Source organism: Mus musculus, chromosome 14 (genome assembly GCF_000001635.26).
Source record: "Mus musculus strain C57BL/6J chromosome 14, GRCm38.p6 C57BL/6J".
Lineage (NCBI taxonomy): Eukaryota > Metazoa > Chordata > Mammalia > Rodentia > Muridae > Mus > Mus musculus.
In genome coordinates this window covers 117,112,631-117,128,314 of record NC_000080.6, presented here as the reverse complement: position 1 = coordinate 117,128,314, position 15,684 = coordinate 117,112,631, and the positions used below count along the sequence as shown (strand labels likewise).

The following is a 15,684-nucleotide window of genomic DNA, read 5'->3' as shown; positions in this document are numbered from 1 at the left end:
CAGAGGCAGAGGCAGAGGCAGAGGCAGAGGCAGAGGCCAGAGGCAGAGGCACAGGTAGGTGGTCTCTGTGAGTTCAAAGCAACCCTGGTTTACAGAGTGAGTTCCGGGAAAGTCAGGACTCTAAAAAGAGAAAAAAAGGAGAAACAGAAGAGGGAGGAGGAAGAAGAGAAGGAGCAAGAGGAGGAGGAAGAAGAGAAGGAGCAAGAGGAGGAGGAAGAAGAGAAGGAGGAGGAGGAAGAAGAGGAGGAGGAAGAGGATGAGGAGGAGGAGGAGGAGGAGGAAGAGGAGGAGGAGGAGGAAGAGGAGGCCTTAATGTCACAGACATGACCGCCAAAACACAACCGAAAAAAGAACAACATCTAGGGTATGATTAAGTGGAAGAGAAAAACTTACAAGATATCATTCCTAGACGAAGAACTACAGATAGCAAAAGAAAGTCCAGAGTAGAAAAATAGCATCCCACAGAGCTAAACAAAGAATTCTCACCTGAGGAATATCAAATGGCTGAGAAGCACCTGAAAAAATGTTCAACATCCTTAATGATCAGGGAAGTACAAATCAAAATGACCCTGAGATTCCACCTCACATCAGTCAGAATTGCTAAGATCAAAAATTCAGGTGACAGCAGATGCTGGCAAGGATGTGGAGAAAGAGGAACACTCCTCCATTGTTGGTGGGGTTGCAAGCTTGTACACCACTCTGGAAGTCAATCTGGTGGTTCCTCAGAAAATTGGACATAGTACAACCGGAGGATCCAGCAATACCTCTCCTGGGCATATATCCAGAAGATGTCCCAACCGGTAAGAAGGACACATGCTCCACTATGTTCATAGCAGCCTTATTTATAATAGCCAGAAGCTGGAAAGAACCCAGATGTAGCTCAACAGAGGAATGGATACAGAAAATGTGATACATTTACACAATGGAGTACTACTCAGCTATTAAAAACAATGAATTTATGAAATTCCTAGGCAAATGTATGGAATTGGAGGGTATCATCCTGAGTTCACAAAAGAACTCACATGATATGCACTCACTAATAAGTGGATATTAGCCCAAGATACAATTTGCAAAACACATTGAAGAAGGAAGACCAAAGTGTGGATACTTTGCCCCTTCTTAAAATACCCATGGAAGGAGTTACAGAGACAAAGTTTGGAGCTGAGACGAAAGGATGGACCATCCAGAGACTGCCCCACCCAGGGATCTATCCCATAATCAGCTTCCAAATACAGGCACTATTGCATATGCCAGCAACATTTTGCTGAAAGGACCCTGATAGAGCTGTTTCTCCTGAGGCTCTGCCAGTGCCTGGCAAACACAGAAGTGGATGCTAACAGTCACCTATTGGATGGAACACAGGGCCCCTAATGGAGGAGCTAGAGAAAGTAACCAAGGAGCTGAAGGGGTCTGCAATCCTATAGGTGGAACAACAATATTAACTAATCAGTACCCCCCCCCCCCCCGGAGCTCGTGTCTCTAGCTGCATATGTAGCAGACAATGGCCTAGTGGGACATAATTGGGAAGAGAGGCCACTTTGTCTTGCAAACTTATATGCCCCAGTACAGGGGAACGCCAGGGCCAAGAAGTGGGAGTAGGTGGATAGGGGGATGGTATAGGGAACTTTTGGGATAGCATTTGAAATGTAAATGAAGAAAATACATAATAAAAAATTGGAAAAGTTAAAAAAAATAGTTTCCCTGGGGAAAAGAATACCAATTGATTATACAATACTAAGTGATGTATATACACGTAACATTATGCAGAAAACCCAGGAATTAGAAAAACAACAAAGGAGGCGATGTATGCTGTGCATGGAGGAGGAAATGAGAGGGAGAAATGATATTGTAATATCAAAACGAAATTTAAAAATAAATAAGTGATCAGGTGTTGGGGGAGAGGACAGGACTGAAGCTCTGAGGGCCAGCAGAAAGAATGGAAAAAGGCAATCTCTGGAGGTAAGAGGTTGGGGAACCCTCTAGAATGTACCAGGGACCTGGGAGGTGAGAGAACTTAGATGAAATGCCCTATAGTGGGGAGAGGGAATGTGTAGAATCCGCCTCCAGTAGAAAGACAGGGCACCAAGTAGAGAGATGGGGTTGCCATCCTACAGTCAAAAACTCTGACCCATAATTGTTTCCATCTGAAAGAACTGCAGGAACAAAAATGGAAAAGAGACTGAGGAAAAGGAGGTCCAGTGACAGGCCCAATGTGGGATCCAGCTCAGGGGGAGTCCCCAAGGCCTGACACTACTACTGAGGCTATGATGTGCTTAAACAGGGGCCTATCATGACTCCCCTCCAAAAGGCCCAACAAGCAGCTGAAAGAGTCAGAGACAGATATTTGCACCCAACTAATGGACAGAAGCTACTGACCCCTGTGATTGAATTAGGGAAAAGCTGGAAGAAGCTGAGGAGAAAAGCAACCTTTTAGGAGGACCAGCAGTCTCAACTAACTTGGATTTCCAGGATCTCTAAGACACTGAGCCACCAACCAGGCAGTATACACCAGCTGATATGAGAGCCCCAACACATATGCAAGAGAGGACTTACAGATTTGTACTCAGTCAGAGAAGATAGACCTAACCCTTGAGAGACTTGGTGCCCCAGGGAGTGGGGCAGTGTGGTAAGGTGGGGACATCTTCTTAGAGACAAGGCGAGGTGTGTGTATGGGATGTGTAACAGTTGGAGGGTGGACTGGGAAGGGAATGAAATCTGGACTATAAAAAATATTAAAAATAAATTAAAAAAGAAAATACTATATTACAAAAAAATAATTAAGTGCATATGAGAACACATATTTCTGGTTCACAAAATCAAAGTACAAGCAGATATGTGTTCCAACCCTTACTTGTTACATTAATGCATTTTAACAAATGACATGTATATGTTCAAGGCAGCAAAGTTTATATCAAGGTCACTGTTGGTGAACTTCCAATGAAATATGAAAAAGTATAGCAATGAGAAATTACCATATGACTACCTAACACTACCACATATAAAGAGGACACGAACCAGAAATACTCACTCATTATGAACAAGTCATTCTCAAAGCCTGACAAATAATTCTCCTAAACTATGTTATTAGCAATATCATGAATTATACAACAGGAATGCTTGTTCAAACTATTTTTTTCTGATAAGAAACACTGCATTTTAAAGAGCAACCTCTATTTTTAATATTTAATACCTCAGCATATCTAGATCTCTAAAAGTAGCATGCTATTTAGGAAAGAAGTGCACTTCTCGTGATGTTAAAAGCATTTCTGGCATTTTATATTACCTGCTTTTTAATGACTGTATTTTCCTAGCATTAAAAATGAATTAATCTCGTTCTCCCTAAGTACTCTGTTGAACATAGTAAAAGAAACAGTTCAACAGGGTACTCTGCTTCGCGAAGGCCGTATAGATTGTTGTTTCTCTCTGCATTTTTGGTTTAATAGCTGGATATGTACATTGGCATCCAAGTCTAAGCTCATTGAACTTAAAGGTTTCACAGACACAGAGTTTATTATTTACCAGGGAATGATATTGACAAGAGTATCCAGTGTTGAAGTGCAAATGAAATACAATTAAGACACTGTCTATATATAGTTTCATTCAAAAGAAAATATTTACTCAGTTGTTTAAAAGTAAAAATGTGCTAAATAACTGATTTTAGCACTGTGGAATGGTCTATAAAATTAAAACAACTTCCTTCTATCAATTCTTGAGGTACCTTAGAGTAAATTTTCACATTCTGGCACCTATCAATTATCATAGTACTTACTGTACATTAATCAAAATCATATGGAGGGGAAAATATCACAATAAGAAGCCCAAAGAGGAAGAAAAGAACTTTTCCAGATTGAGTTAAGATGGAATTACCCACAAAAAGAATTTCAAAAAATAAAGTAATAAAATCTGCATATTAGGGAAGCAGTATCCATGATGGACTGGGAAGAGTGAGGTCTATCTAGAGGGGCTGAGAGGAGCATTGGAATTTGAAACACTAAACTCAGTACTGTGGTGCACACATGCAATCCCAGCACTTAAGATGCAGAGGCAAGAAGATCCAGGGCCCAAGGCCTCTCTTGGCTACATAGGAAGCATGAAGATGGCCTGGTCCCTGCCTTGGATGGGATTCTCTTAGTAAATAAAGAAATAGGGAAGAAAAGTACATAAACACAGACTCAGGAGTAATTGTAGCATGTCCCTCTGTTGGTGTCCTTTGGACAGACCTGAACACTAGGGTTCCATGGAGGTGGCACTAAGCTGTGTTCCTTTGGTTACTCTTCATGTGCTGCCACAGTTGCAGAGTTGCATAGCAAACAGAGATACATGAACCTCTAGTACTCTGGCTAGAAAGATGGAAAGGCACAACACACTGGACATTTCTGCAGAAAGGATGTTGAGAGAAGTAGGTAATGTGGACCCTGAGGTTAATATCCTAGATTCCCTGTCACTGCACAAATGTAAAGTTGATACCACTCGATTAAATAAAGGATGACCACTCCCAAGACACAAGTTCACCATGGAGTGGACATGTGACACATCCAAAATTAGATACAATACAGACACTCACACAGAACTGATATTTAACCCACAAAAGGAAGGTTGAAACTTACTCAGAGTCTAAACATAACCAACTTCACAGGGCTCCCAAAAAGAAATATAAACAGCTTCCATGGAATTTAAACAAAGCACAGAAACTCATGTAATGTTCACACTGACCAGGAAAATAAAGAATATTGTTCAACATATAAAGAATAGGAGGAAAGCCAATTACATAGGTAGAAATAATACATGGGTGTCACTAGAAGATGGGAAATGGTCATGGCCCCAAGAAGTCTTGTGAACAGATATAACAGATAAAAGCGGTCATTCCCTCTGTATCCCAAAATGTGTTACGAACACAAAATCAAAACCAGCTGTACTCAAAGGAAAAGAAGGAAAATCTACGAAACCCGAAGACTTCAATTTTTGGCTTTCTATGAGAGTAGGAGAAAGTTAAAATGTCAGTAAGGATAGAGGAGAGCTGAAACTCCTTCCTTACCAAGAGGAGCTAATGAACACTTATAGGCTGCTCAAGCCAACGGCAGCCAAGGATGTGCTCTATTCGCACACACCTGAATGTTTGCCAGGACAGATGGGTCATAAAAGCAACAACAACAAACTGTAAGTCATGAGCATCAGACAAGCATGCCCTCAGACAGGAACTAAACTAAGCTGGAAATCATTACCAGACACATAACATAAAATCCCCCTCAGACAAGAACAAACATGTCTGATTAATCTGTGGATAAAAAATAACTCGGAGGAAATTAGAAAATATTTCTTAAACAATTAAAATATCAGTTGGACATGAGAGAATTGATGAAACACAGTTCAAGAGAGAGGGAATTTAGAGCAAAAAATACATCACAAAGATGTCTAAGAGTTTCTATATTAACCAAGCAGATGGACAACAAATCGAATATGAAAGAAACAATAAGAATGATAGAAATTAAACCCAGGAAGAGTTAAAAAATAGATAAAAGTTAATCAAGCCAAAAGAAACATCATTTAAAAATGTTTTTGAAAAACATCATATTGATAAGCATTTGAAAACACAGAAGTTAGAACATACACATGACCAACATAAGGAGTAAAGGAAAATGCATTTTTAGAGACTCAATGAGCATTTCAAAGATATTGTAAGCTAACAAATCTTTGCAGAAGAATTAATCATTTGAGTAAAAATGTCAAGTTCCTCAGAATCTACCAATGGCAAAGAATGCTTGAAGCTAAAATAGATAAGAAGCACGATGAAATAAACTTTTACAAATGGATTTTACAATTAATAAAAATAAATCTTTGGCAAATATATGTTAAGTTCTAGATAACTTCATTAACAAATATAATAAATATTTTTAAAATAATAAGTTCAATTAGATGATAGATGAGATAGAAATATAAAAACTATAAAAATAAGGAGGAGAAGGAGGAGGAGCAGGAGGAGAAGGGAAGGGAGAGAATGAAATCCTTCATGAGGTCATAGTTATTATGAGTCTGGCAAAGGAAAAAGCATGAATTGAAAAAGAACAAGAATGGGCAGAAGGCCAGGCTGAGAACTGTCCCTTCATCTGTGCTTCCATAGTGCACAGGCAGAGGAGGATCCGTGTGACAGGAGGTTCAGATGTTCCTGAGTCTTGCATCAACAATGAAATTAAACAACTGCAACCAGAAAGCAGTGTCTGAGTGTGAGTCTTACAACCCTGATCAAAGCAGGTGCTCAAGTTCTCAACAACAGCATTTGAAGCCCTATGTAAAAGTATTACAAACCCCAAACAAAAGGATTTTATCCTCCTACTGCTAGAGCAGACTGGTGCTTCACAATTAATCTATAGAGTTGCTCATAATCTCTCTTGAGGAAGAAAATTTTAAGAGAATATGAACTACTTTAGAATACAAATCTGACAAACCATGAGATGAAATAAGGAGGAAAACTAAATTCTATCAAGAAAATAAAGGAGATTTTCTTTAACCTAAAAGGAAGCATCCTTCCTAGCCCGCTATCTTAATGGAGATACACTGTGTAATCCTTGCCAATGAAATAAGTGAAGAAAAACTAGGAAGACTTTCTATTTTATTCAGTACTAGCATGCTAATTTTAAAATGTATGTAGAAGTAACAAAGACGTAGAATTACGAAAATGTGTTTTTGTAAGGCAAAAATAGAGTAGTAAGAAGAGATGGAGGAGGAGGAGGAAGAGAGGAGGAGAAGGAAGAAGATGAAAATGAGGAAAGAACATGACGATTAGAACTGGATTGTTTCAACACTTACTGCTTTATGTCTTCAGAACCATTAAGATATGTAGACTAATAAAATAAAACTGCTGCAGTAAGTGCAGAAATAAAACCATTCCAGCACACCCATTGGGCTTTTAACAAAAGAGACAGAATGATATCTTTATTGGGTTATTTTGAACAATAGAAGTTACACACACACACACCTCAAACAAAAAGAACTACCATGTATAGGCCAAACATCATGTAGTCACTACTTAAATCTTAAGTACAAATGCAAATTGCACATTTGTGAAACTTTCATAGAGTACATACCTAGAATAAACTCTATGATATGGTGTGAAGGAAAGATAGAACATTTAAATGTTAATACTTAAGGAAGACAGTTATATATTGGGCTTCAAATAATTGAAAGCACAATCTCCTGTGAGATTCACTTAAGAATCAAAAGGTATCTGAAAAAAATGTATGAATTACTAACGTCTCCAGCAAATGCTGTTGATGTTTCCATCTTAAGTACAATACTTACATCATGCATGTGTCATAATTAATTTGACAGTTCAAAAACAACAATAAAACCTCTGTACATACATGATAATTTAAAAATAATTTCAACAATCTGGAAGATGTTTGACAATGATATCATTTTTTATTTCTAAAATTATTTATTATAAAAAATACACAAACTATTTTCTATTTATGGTAAGGTTGGAAGCCCAATTGCATGTGTAAAATCTAGCTTTATTAACATATGTTGAAATATGTATGAGATTTGTGTCATTTGTGTTCCTCAGCTACACTTGTGGGTGGGGCCTGCACTAAATTGGAGGAAAAATAGAAGAAAAAAATAAAAGTGGGGTAGATTAGGAAGGGTGAAAATGGGAGACAGGAGTGAGGAGAAGTGTGTTTAAAGTGAGAAATAAATGACACGGAATTTTAAGACAATTACCAAAAGCATTATTTTGTGCTGTTTTGTAAAAAAACAATGAAAATGTACTTTATTTATTTTAAATTCTTTTGTAAATTAAAGTTTTTAAGTGGACTTCCAAGAATACAGTTTTTCTCCAGCTGATGAGCATACACTCCAGACACAGTCAGTAGACCACATTCTAGACACAGTCAGTAGACCACACTCTAGACATAGTCAGTAGACCATACTCTAGACACAGTCAGTAGACCACACTCACTGTAGACACAGTCGTCAGTAGACCACATTTGTTGACAATTCACTCTATTTTCTCTTTCTATGCATGGACCTAAGAACTGCTAGGAGCTGTGTGAAAAAATACTTTGAAAGTGGGTTTGTGAGTTTTTCCTAGTATGGGCTTCACTTTTGCCTTGCATATTTTCACCTTGTATTATTAGATATAAAATACTTTCAATTATAATGTGTGACTTATTACTGCAGCTTGTTGTCAACATCTAGTTTTGGACTCCAATAATGTCCCATCTTGTAAGGCTACACTTCATAAATTAAAGAGCACATGGATAAATATATCTTATTTTCCTTTGTTATAGTACAATCATATACCATTTTTTAGTTAAATACTTTGTACCAAACGTTTTAAAAGAACGTGACAAATGTTTTTACATAAAACAATTCTCAGAAATAGCACCTTAAAACATCTTATTTGTCCTTGTAATAGTAATGAGAAGGAAAGAGACTGAAGTAAATTAATAAACACAGAAATTATGATTTCAGAAAAAACAAAGACCAAACAAAAAAGTATATCTAGTGTCCTTTGAAATGAAATATTAAAAGAGTTGTTGTTGTAACAGCTTTCATCGATAAGTTTTGAGAACAAATGACAGCATTTCCATTTATCCAGTGAAACTTCCTTATCCATGCATGGTGCAGTTGCGTTCATCAGAAAGTGAACCAGACAATGCCCTTTAATTGTTAGTAATGCTGTTCTGTTAGCTGAGTGTTATCTTGTCATTTAGATGACCTGCACTGCCTGTCTAGTCTTCTTTCCTGCTATTCTTGTTATGATCACCATATTTCTGGGTGCTTCTGTTCATACTCTTCTACAAATATAAACAACAGTCTACATCAAAACAAGAAAAACGGGAAAAAAACACATTATTATGGTAAACTACATAACTCATAAAAAATTTAAAATGTTTATTTAAAACCCTCAGTTCCCCACCAAGAATTATAATGTGCTTCTTTATTAGCATACAATATAAGCTAATTAAATCTTTAGGCACTCTGAGACTATCTAACAAAAATGTATTTAGCACAGTGTTTCATAAAAGACATATACTCAATAGTCTCATGTGAGGTATAGAAATAAACAGATGAAATTTGTTATTTTAGGGCATGCACAAATGCAAGTAAACAAGCTAAAATGAGTATTCTCTTCAGTTATGAGTGAGGCCAAATGAACTTAATATGGGCCAATAGTGATTATAACCAAGAGTAATTTCTGAAAGTATACACCATGTATATGGAAAGACACTTAGGAACTAACTTATTACCAGTCTTCTCAAGAGCTTTCATATGGAAATAAACATTCTGGCTCACAGATTAGGCCCTGGGTGGTGTCAGTTTCATGGTTCAAGGACAGGAATCAGAGCTTGCAGCCAAATATCAGACACCATCTTTCATAGTCCTCAGGAATGCAAATGCTCTGCAGGTGCAGAGAGAGAACTCAGGAGAATCATCTTGTTGCAGATTTTCCACCCCCAAGAGAGGCCACAGAGCCATCACGATCCTGCAGTTGGTTGTCAGGCCCATGGAAATCAGGTAAGAATTGGTCCAGCACCATTGTGACAAGCTCACCAAGACCTGAAATCCCTCCTTTGTGCTTTACAAATATCCCAGTAATCACTACCATCAAAAGGTAGTTACAAAAATAAGTAAATACTCTAATGATAAATATATAATGTGATACTTTTGACTAAAAGACAAAAGAAAGCAGCCTATAGAGACTAGCATCATGTTCTAAAAGGAATCACAGTCAGGGGTAATACCGAATAATCTAGGTTATTCTTGAATAACTTACATTATTATTATTATTATTATTATTATTATTATTATTATTTACAAAGAATGTGATATAACATGTTTACTACATTATAAATAACTATCAATAATTTCTAAAAGTAGAAATTGGGAGAAAATAGGTCAAAGCAGGACTGCAGTAATTGAAAGAGTAAGGTTTGTAAGTTTGAAGACAGAGAGAAGCCAGTCTTTGGATGATGGATCTCTGGTTTATTAGTAAAAGAGAAAAAACAGAGGGCCGTTTCCTTTCAAGGCAACATCATTGCTAAAGGCCATCGAGCTTGCAGGTCTGCTTAATTAGAGGTGTTGTCACTCATGTCTGAACATGGCCTCTCTCTCACTGGACAAAGTTCAAGGTCGATACATAGGAGCAAGCCAAAAATGACTAATGAGATGTCCACCACAGGCTCGGATAAAGGTCTACTGTCAAAAACAAATCACAACTCTAAAACTTTTAGCATCCTGAGCTGACAAGAATTCTTTACCTTCCAACACATTTAGTAATTGGATCACACTGAGTTCAATGCCAATATACAGCTTAAATCCAAACCAAGTGAAGTTACCATGGCCTCCCTCTGAAAATACAGAGTAGTATCCCTGTCCCCTGGATTTCTGGTCTGTCATCTGATGGTCTTGCCCATTTTGTTTAGACTTCTACCACATACAGCATTTTAGACACAATTTGCTTTCTTCTCTTCACACTCATCAGTGTGAAAGGCCCCAATACTGGGCTATATAGTAAAAACTTCCAACTAGGAAGCAACTAGATAATTTCTGGAAATTATCCAGAATGTGATGGCTAGATTGACTTATGCAACACACCATTAAGGTGGAAGCACGCTGTAGTTTTTCATAAGCACCTAAAATTGGGAACACAATTTATACTACTTCAAACAAAAAGGAGTGTCCTGATTCCTAAATAAAATGATTCAGAGACAGACTATTATGCATCTAGAAGGCTTTAGAAATATGCTTAGCAATAGTTTGAAACCTTAGGAGGCAAATGGTGAAGGACAGCAGAAACGGAGCACAGGGCAGGGAAAAGAAAGGGGAAGGACACGGGCAAGATAGAGAGTCTGCCAGCTCCAATAGCCCCGCTTTGTAGGGTTTCATTCTCTCCCTTTTCATAAGCACAGTGGGCTTGCTCATTTCTAGGTTGCACTGGGAGAGTTTATTAAGTCAGGTAAGCTCTTTACTGTAATGTTTGTCTCATGTGGTTTTGCCCTTTCATTGTGCGTGCAGTACCCAACCCCCCTTGATTTCTTAGTTTCCTCAGATTTAGAAAATATAAGTGGTTTTATCTTTTTCTTGTAAGTATCCAACCAGACACGATCCACTAGCAAACTTGAGCTTCTAAGTTTCTCCTCTTATGGAAAATATTCATAAAAGAGGAGTGTCAAATAGGAAGAGGAAAGTCCATGAAGGATCAACTCTACATAAAGATATGTAGGCAACGGAGAAAAATTGGGAGTGGATGAGGGCTTGTTCCCCTGGGGAATAACACAGCAATTACTTGTCCAATGCCAAATTGTCAGCCCTGAAAATATACTTATCTACCTACCTACATACATACGAACTGAATGAACTATATATAGGAATAAACATGTGTGGATATGTTTAGATTTGTCTGTTGTTATGTATTGTAATGCTAAGTGTGGTTCCCGAAGACCTGTTTAACTCAGAGACTAGAGAGTCCCCATGTAGACACAAGTGAAGCTATGTGACCTTCACCCCAAGTTACGTCTGACTGGTGGATAAAGATGTCAACAGTCTATAGCTGTGAAGAAGAATCATAAGTGGGATTTGGGGTTCCTGGGTTTGAGGTTAGGGAATAATAGCACAGAAGGAGGAAACCTGCCCAGGTCTAGTGCTCATTAGATTTATTATAAATATAAAGGTTGTGTATGTCATTTATTCAGGAACAAAATAGTCAAAGGTAGGGTAAAAATTCAGGCTTGAGACTAAATAATTCCTACAAGAGAAATATATGTATAGGCATGAAATAACAAATGATAAAAAGAGAAGCCATGAATTTGAAGAATTGTGGGGAAAGATATATTCAAGAGTTTACAGGTAACAATAGGGAGGGAAAACGTTGTGATTACATTATAAACTCAAAAATTTTTAAGTATATAATTTTAAAAGTCCGCTCAAAATTTAATTTCAACATTGGAGAAGAAAATTGTAAAAAGTGGCATTTCTAACAGTGGCTTCTTTAGGTTAATGGGCCTTTCAGCATTTAAAAGTGTGGGATCAGTAGAAAATTTGTGTTTTATCTCAGTAATTTTCTTTGAAAGCTTGGCAATCCTGATTAGAGTGCGCCATTTCCAGGCGTCTGAAACGCATGACTCGCTGTCCACATTCTGTATGCTCTATGTGTCCTGAAGGATCTTCCCAAGGATGATGAAGAATGAGATCTTTCTGAAAGTATCTTTTGATTTTTATCCAACCAGGAAGACATGATAAATCTTCTAGTCCTTTCTGACCATATGTCAGAACTCTCAAAACCAAATGAAGGCTTTCATGGGTCTAAGGGATTATAAAACATGGACAGTTATGGAGGCATTCATCCTGATTTGTCTTTTCTCTCCCATCAAAAGTATCTAGATGAGGTGGAATGGCTTGTAAGTTAGATAATATGCAATGTGTTTGATGGATTATGACAGAACCTGAAGGTTCTCCTGGCTCTTTCTCATGTCTCCATTTCAGATCAACCACAAATATTGGCAATAACTGTATTCATAGCCATTAGAAATACTAAGATGAGATCATCAAAAACAGGAATGTTTTTTAAAGCATGGCATAGGTTGAAGATACGTAAAAATAATCTTTGTGCATACATGGTGTAGGTATGTCTGCACATTTGTGTGCAGATACTTGGGCACATGAACACAGGTCAAAAGAGGATACAAATGTATCTTTTTCTACCACCTTTCTCAGAATCAAGGTATCTCAGTGAGTCTGGAGTTCTCTGTTCTGCAGTTCCTCCAGGAGAAAGCAAGCCCTGAAATGTCCTGCTTCTGATGAACAACCACAAGCTACAACTGTCCCCTCACACATGGTTTTCAGTGTAGTACAGGAAACTCAGTTCTTTAGCTTAACAGGATACATGCTCACAAACTAAAGTATGCCTTCATCTTTCAGTACTATACCATTATTGTTGCATCAGAAGAGTGAAACTTAATTGGACAATTGAGCTGGTAACAGAAATATCTGAGTTTTTATAACTTTAATGGTCTCAGGACCTTCCACTGTGCAACATATGTCTTTCACTAACCAAACTTGTACCCAAATTTTATTATTTTAATATAATGGTTGAGTGAGTAGTTGGTATTAAAGCTATGTCTCAGAATGATAGGTAGGTCCTTTGAAGAAATCTTATCATATTCAGTACTGGCAAAACCACGCATATTGATGGGATAAGGAGATGGTTCAGAGGACAAGAGGTTTCACTGAGTTTCCAGAGAAGATAGAGTTGAATACTGATACCCAAATGGTGGCTTACAACCATTCTTAATTCCAGTTATAGGGGTCCTGATGGTCTATTCTGGCTTCTGTAGCTACCGCCATCATGTGGCAACATACATACATACGTAGATGCAAGGAAAATAATCATACATGGTAAACAAAAATCAATTTAAATGATTTAAGTGTAAATGTTTTAATTTCCAGAATCTATACATCACTGTTTTATGTTACTCCAGGGACATTCACATTCAACCACTTCCAGAAGCTGAAATTCACATACTGCCTTGTTCTGGCGCTAACATGCGCTCTATCCTTACTCATTGCTCTATGGCGGGGGGCGGGGGGGGGTAACTATCTCTAGGAAGTCCTCTCTGTCCAAGGGTAGGCTTAAATGTCCATTTTGTCTGTGTGGTTTTTTAAAAATATCATTCATCCCCAATGCTGACTCATCACAGGCTTTCTTCCTGGCTTATCACTTGTAATAAATAAGACCAATGTTCCACTTCCTTATATATCCACACAAATGAGGGCCAAGCAGACAACATCACTGACAACATCAGAGCATAAAATATAAGCTATATACAAAGCATCCCATATCTTGCGCGCGCTCGACTGGCCAGGAAGAACAACGCTGCATCAGGATCCTTCCGCACACGTTTATTGGGAGAGCTTGATTGCAGAGGCGAAGAGACCCCAAGCCCAGAACTGGTGCTGCTTGGATAGGCCTAGGAGAGGCGTGACTCACACCTGGATTAGTTGTGCTTGGGTTATTCTAATTACCTCATTTGCATGCCTACATCTGATTGGTTAACTTCTCTCTCATCTTGGCAAAAGAACCTTTACTGCCTATGTATGTGTGGTGGCCAGCAGTAGCCAACTGCCACTCTGCAACTGCCACTCTGTAACTGCCACTCTGTAACTGCCACTCTGCAACGGCTTCCCACACCCATAGAAATGGAAGGGAAGATTATAAAGTTACTGAGAACCTAGAGTCCCTCCATCTCTGCCATCAAGTTCACAAGCTTCACTGGCAGATGATATTAGAAATGGATTTGAGGGGTTTTGGTGAAAGCAAATGATAAAACAAACAAAAAAAAAACACTTTCCACCTTCCTTTTAGCTCTAAAATTAATTGATTATATAGTTTATTAATTTGTAATTTAAGAGTGATAAAAATGAAAATTATGCCGCAAATGTACTAAATACTCAAGGGTTCAAATTAGCAAATTGGAAGCAAAGGCTATATGGATAGCTTAGTGAGTAAAAGCTCTTCCCACTCAAGAATGAAGACCTATCTTCAATCCCTAGAACCTGTGCTCAAAGGAGAGAACAAAGATTGAAAGTTTTTTCTAACCTCCTCTCACATATCACAGAAGACGGCAGAGAATGGGGTTGAGCCAGAAGATGAGAACAGATTGCTAGAGTAGGAGGTCAAGCAGAAGACTTCAGGAGAGAGGGAGAGAGAGAGAGAGAGAGAGAGAGAGAGAGAGAGAGAGAGAGAGAGAGAGAGAGAGAGAGAGAGAGAGAGAGGGAGGGAGAGAGAGAGAGACAGAGAGAGAGAGAGAGAGAGAGACAGAGAGAGAGAGACAGAGACAGAGACAGAGACAGAGACAGAGACAGAAAAGGAAGCCAGATTGAATCAGTCAGCTTGGAGAGGGCTTTGAGCCAGAACAGCTGACTTGAGTTAGCCAAAGAACAAAAGGAACTTGGAAGTGGTGAGTAATTCAGCAGAAAGTCTCAGAGGCTGAAAACATTCTAGGCCTAGATAACATTGTACTTAGGCTTGCAGGATAAGCCTTCCTGGATAGGCCTAGGTGAGAAGTCAAACACAGCAAGCCGCCAGCACTCAATTTCTTCAGGAGAATCAAAGTTTCATTTATGCCAACTGGTGCTACATAATAAAACCGTCGCTCAAAAAGAAGTAAATAACAACAACAACAAAAAACAAATAATAATAGCTAGAAAACGGTTTAAGTATTAAATTTTCCCATTAACTTTTGCAGGAATTTTTTAAAGGATTTAAATCATCTCACTACTTTACCACTCAAGATTATAGAAAGCTTTACAGAAAAATTATAAAAATTATATAAAGATTATAGAACACATTACAGAAAATGGAATTATTCAGATTGTTTAATCAACAGACTGATTCATAAAATTTGTCCTCAAAGTACATTTTGATCTATAATTTTCCAGAGGATTACTGATATGGCTCACTTTCACTTCTAGATAATTATTAACTTTCATAATAGCTTCCTCATATATCAAGAGATATATTTTTCATTGGAAAGAAAACAGTAAGCATTCAATTGTACCTATGTATGTTAAGTTTACTCTTTGCCATTTTGTCACAGAAAAATATGACATATTTTCATTCAATGTTAATAGCATTAATTTGAGTGAATCTGAAATGTTTTCAGGAATAATTAATCTAACTTTATA

At 37.8% G+C, this 15,684-nt stretch overlaps 1 protein-coding gene across 3 annotated transcripts in view; it reads right to left on the bottom strand.

Moving 5' to 3' along the window:
- The window catches only part of Gpc6 (glypican 6), a 1,054,610-nt gene that overhangs the window by 851,215 nt on the left and 187,711 nt on the right, over positions 1–15,684 (bottom strand). The gene's annotated exons all lie outside the window — the stretch shown is intronic.